The sequence below is a fragment of the Mercurialis annua genome, linkage group LG3 (assembly GCF_937616625.2).
Source record: "Mercurialis annua linkage group LG3, ddMerAnnu1.2, whole genome shotgun sequence".
Classification (NCBI taxonomy): domain Eukaryota; kingdom Viridiplantae; phylum Streptophyta; class Magnoliopsida; order Malpighiales; family Euphorbiaceae; genus Mercurialis; species Mercurialis annua.
Genome location: NC_065572.1, coordinates 65,088,115 through 65,092,800, shown reverse-complemented (window position 1 = coordinate 65,092,800; position 4,686 = coordinate 65,088,115). Strand labels below are relative to the sequence as shown.

Genomic DNA, 4,686 nt, shown 5'->3' with positions numbered 1-4,686 from the left:
TAATATCGGTAAAGTTGTTATTGATAGTCATTAAAATGAAAATTGGACGAAAAAGTGAGAAAAAGTGCAAGTTAGCTCAAAATGGAAATTTGAGCGTTTTTGGCCAAAATTGCCAAAATAAATTATTGGAAAGTGATATTATAAGATATGATACTAATATTATTTATTTGGAAAATAAATAATACGGAATTCATCGAGAATCGAATAATTAAAGGATTAGTGGACTAAATTGGACGAAAGAAAAGTTAGAAAGTGAAGGTTAAGGAGGTGGCAACTTCAAGGACCTAAGTGGACCTTTAACCCACTTATTATCATCGATTATGAATGATTATTCATTCATTCAAAGCAAAATTTGCAGCAAAGGAAAGGAAGAACCCGTAACTCCCTTACCCCAAAATCAACAAATCTTCTAAACCCCATAACTTTCTCAATTTTGATCCGAATTTAGCGATTCTCGCGGCCACGGAACGAGGAAACGATTATCTACAGATCTATGGCTTCAATTTGAGGTAAGAAAATCAAATTATGGTTAGGGTTTCAGAGTTAAGGTTTCGTTTTTTTTGGGTTAAGTTATGATTATGATTGTTTGTTTGTGTAAGGTGTTATTGAGCTTGATTATAGAATTTTGATGATGAATTGGAGCCTAGAACTATTCGGCATAGAGACTTTATCCAAGGTAAGGTAATTTCTGAAATTATGAGTTATGGTTTATAAATGGCGGATGATGAATATGGATTAGGAGATGATAATTTCATGCTAGTTATAGGATTTGATAGTTGATTTTTAGGTTGTGAAAGTGTGTGGCATTGATTGAGGTTTTGAATGAAATTTTTGATGAAATATTGGTAGGGGTTTCAGCCCCCTAATCTGAAATGAAAAGATGAGATTCAAATGATGTTCATAAGTGTTGAGTTTAAGTTGTAGAAATGAATCAAATTGGATTCATTATATTGAATGAAAATTGAGTGCAAGAATACATCAATAGTTCGGTTATTTTAATGAATGATTGCCTAAATGAAATTGAATTATGATAAGCTTTAGATAGTGAGGTAAAAGGTTGGATTTTGTTGCTGCTAAACCATGTTAGTCGATAGATTTGTAGTCCCAACGTGTGATAAGTTACGTTGTACGTAAACTAGTTGATATTTTGCATAAACTGTCTTGCAAAACAGCGATATTGCAAAGGCAATATCTCGGGCTGTATAGGTCCAAATCCAGTTCCGTTTGTTGGTACGGAAACTTTGAGATGTTAACTACAATAGTCTAGCTTTAAGTTTTCTCTAATTCTGCCTCTAGGATGATCAAATTGAGCAGAACATTTTATTGCTCAGAGCAGGTCTACAGTTTTAGGACAGCCCTATGTAAAAATCTTATGGGCTAGATTCCGACACCTTCGGGTGCGAATTTCATTCCGAGACCTAAACAAAAGTTGTAGGCGACATTCCGAAATTTAAGAATATCAATTTTGTTTTGGGGTCGGACTATGTTTAGATAAGAGTTTTGTTAGCCGAAGTAGACTAGAAAATTAGCTTTTTGATAAATTAATTATACTTAGAAATTTTATTAATTCGTAGCGTTATCGAAATTGCGTAGACTCGAAGAAGCGACTATCGATAAGGCTCGAGGCGAATGGATCGAGATATCGTCGTGCTTATTTAAAGAATTTGGATAGCAAGTGGTGAGTACACTTTAAATTACTCGCTAATATTCATAAAGCTACGTATTTTAATACGAAAAGCTATATGAATATTTATATATCTGAAAAGTTTGTTTTTAAATTGTATGCGTATGTATGTTTTGAAAATGATGTTTTATCGCAATGTATTAATTTGATAATAACATAAATGTTAAGGTACCGGGGATGGGTAAAGTAAAATAACGTAAATTGAACCAAATACAAATAAGAAAAGTACAGTACATTCCTATATGTACTAATAAATCGAATATCGAATAATATACAAGTATCAGATCAAATATGAATAAAGAAATATAGTACATTCCGATATGTACTATCAAACATAATAAATACCCATACGTGCGTGTGTTATAGATGTATGCTTGTAGATTGTAATGTGCATGCCATGGTCCATAAAGGATCAATATAACAAAACGAAAAATACAAAAACGTGAAATGAGAATTGTACTACGGTACACAAAATAATAAGAACTGAGATACAAGGTTGAATTCGGTAGAATTATCCCGGGACCTGTATCTTATCCATTCTCGATGATAATCCTCGGAACTCATACGAAATAAAAAGTAAGTGTGATACATCGAGAATCAATACGAAACAAGATCGAGACACTATGTGAACAAACACTCCTATTAAATGTCAATAGGAATCATATGAATCGACAATTAAGTTCAAAAGACCTGCAGGGTGCAGAGTCCGAATGTAGACACGAAGGTAACTTGGTTGAACTATCTCGGGACCCGTGCCTAAGGAGTAACTCGGTTGAATTATCTCGGGACTCCTATCGATCGTTTGGGATTGAGAAATGGTACAAGTAACTCGGTTGAATTATCTCGGGACTGTACCATATGGTTATGGGTAACTCGGTTGAACTATCTCGGGACCCAACCATAAGGATCAAGTCACAAGAGACTTGTCAATGATTTAGTTCGACTTAGAATCATCATAATATAAACTTAGATTTAAGATTCAGTCGAAAACTAATGCAACAAAACGAGAAAGAAAAATATCAATATCATAATAAGAAATCAAGGACGACAAATACTTATAAACTATAAGTTTATGAAATAAACAAAGAGTTATGAAGGAAAGTAAAGAAGATATGCAATATGATGTCAAAAGATTATTTTTGATATATAGAATGAGTTTTTAATGGATTTTAACCCTTTATGTGATATTGCGTGTAATTTGGTGAACTCACTCAGTTTTATACTGACCCCGTTGCTCCTCCCATTTTTCAGGGATGGTATGATATGATTTGAAGAGTTAAGCTTCCGAAGTTTTAATTCTCGGAAGTCATTTGTATAAGAAGAAAAAGAAGGTTTTCATTCTAGCGGTCCGCAGTAGTCTAGATATTTTAACTAGAATTTTGTATAACGCGTTTTTAACTCTGATATTATTTGTAAATGGGGTCACATGTATTTTAATATATGAAATATGTTTTGATTTGCGAAAAAAATTTACACAGGATTTTAGGCTTGCTACGGGTTTCGGAGCTACCACTCCCATTCCCTAGCGCCGGTCGCGACTCATAAATTTGGGTCGTGACAAAGGTGGTATCAGAGCAAAGGATGGGAGGTTCGGCTGGTGAGCGGGGCTCCCAGGACCGTTCTGATTCTAGGGAACTCTCACTCATGATCTGTGACGAAGTGAGGCTCTCCGCCCTAGAGCGTATGGTAATGCGTGCTCTGATAGGTACATATGGATGTCACCCTATGGGATAGGACAGAGTCCATATCGGTTACGACCGCACCTGAAAAAAGGTGGTATCAGAGCAATGGTTTAGAATTCCTAGGCCATTGTTCTTTTATGATTGAAGTGTAGGAAAGTGTCGATCAATATAAAGGATACACTAGAGTTTCTAGAAAGAAGTGAAGAGTAAGATATTAACAGCAAGTATAACCCAAGGGTTAGTGTTACAGTAGATAGTAACCCAAAGGACGAATCGCAATAAGGTGAATAGTGAGAATATAATAAGAAGAAAAGCAATGTCCAAAGGGAACTAATGTGAATACGTGTTAGGGGCCAATAAGGTGGCAAAGAGGATTCGAACAAGATAGTGATCAATAGGATTATGATATCGTGAAGATTATAAAGGATGTTAGTAAGTGCCATAAGAATTAGCAAACTTCTCTGCACGAGTAAGAAGATAGATAAGAGTAAATGAAAGGGAGTTGGTTAACAGACCCGAGAGTCAATAATCAAGATAAGTGATAGGCGTGGAAGTAAAGAAACTGCTAAAGGCAGCATATGGTAAGAAAGGTTGAATAAATTGAGAAACTCATCGGGAATAAATAAACGAAGTGTATCACATAGACCAGAAGATATGATGAAGGTTAATGAGAGGAATATAACAGGAGACGCTAAAAAAAATAACGACAAAAGTGAAAAGACCGAAAGGCGATGCAGCCAGACTCATAAGAACGATAGACAAGGGAAAGTAGCCAAGGATGCTAGAAACTATTCGTCCGTCTTTGGAACAAAGAATTTCCAACCTTGCAAATCCCATGTGCCCGCAACGCGGCAGAAGTCACTTGGGTAAAGGTCAAGCTATAATCAATGTATGCAATTGGTGTGGACAACAAGGTCACTATGATAAGGAATACTCGCAGTCCGTGTAAGTGGAATACCACAGATGACGCGAATCAACTGTCTCCTAAAAGACGTAGTTCTCACGATGTGTTCTGGTTAAATACAATCAAATAGATTGCGTAGTTGAAGAAAACATCGTGAAGTCCGAACGTTAGAAGCTCAATAACGATTAAACCTTTCGAGATAGTCTAGTATAGACACGAACGTTTAGAACGTACTGTAATATCCCGTAAAATTTTACATTTTTTTTTTACATTTAAATTCCGACATTTTTCCCGGTCGTTTTGAAGTAATCTCGATATTAGTGGCTTGGTTCGAGTTGTTTGGTTTGGGTGTGATTTATTGGTTAAACCAATTATATTTTTTTAATTAAAAATAAAAAAAAAAGTAGAAATTATTC

At 35.2% G+C, this 4,686-nt stretch overlaps 1 long non-coding RNA gene across 1 annotated transcript; it reads left to right on the top strand.

Moving 5' to 3' along the window:
- The first annotated feature begins 210 nt into the window (after positions 1-210).
- LOC126675562 (uncharacterized) lies at positions 211-3,140 on the top strand. Its single transcript, XR_007639771.2, has 3 exons — positions 211-509; positions 600-676; positions 2,936-3,140. It is a non-coding gene; the product is annotated as an uncharacterized LOC126675562 (long non-coding RNA).
- The last annotated feature ends 1,546 nt before the right edge of the window (positions 3,141-4,686 follow it).